Here is a 349-nt window from a genome sequence, read left to right on the forward strand (position 1 = left end):
ACTGCGAGTTGCTGCCTCAACCTCGCGTTCGCGCCGCGTAGCGGCGGCCGGGAGGACTATCGGGCTCCCGGCGTGCTAGTCGTCTAACGGGTGTCGGGCAGTGAAATTAAGTACAGGAGAACGTAACATAAATATATTTTAACTTCCGACAACGGTCGAGAACAAGAAAGGAAGCAGGCTATAATAATTGAATAGGATATGACTAGGATGAGTTTACTTAAAAGCTAAGAACGAGGTGGGAACGCTTCGTTACAATATATAATCATATAAAATTATATATAATTATATACAATTATGTATAACAATATGTATAATTACATAAAAATCTATGCGTAATTATGTAAAACTA

At 39.3% G+C, this 349-nt stretch overlaps 1 protein-coding gene across 7 annotated transcripts in view; it reads left to right on the forward strand.

Moving 5' to 3' along the window:
• The window catches only part of LOC116850990 (tachykinins-like), a 395,129-nt gene that overhangs the window by 104,574 nt on the left and 290,206 nt on the right, over positions 1 to 349 (forward strand). The window lies entirely within an intron of this gene.

This window comes from Odontomachus brunneus, unplaced genomic scaffold, assembly GCF_010583005.1.
Source record: "Odontomachus brunneus isolate Ranch 3 - 2012 unplaced genomic scaffold, Obru_v1 Obru_scaffold_163, whole genome shotgun sequence".
In the NCBI taxonomy this organism is placed as follows: domain Eukaryota; kingdom Metazoa; phylum Arthropoda; class Insecta; order Hymenoptera; family Formicidae; genus Odontomachus; species Odontomachus brunneus.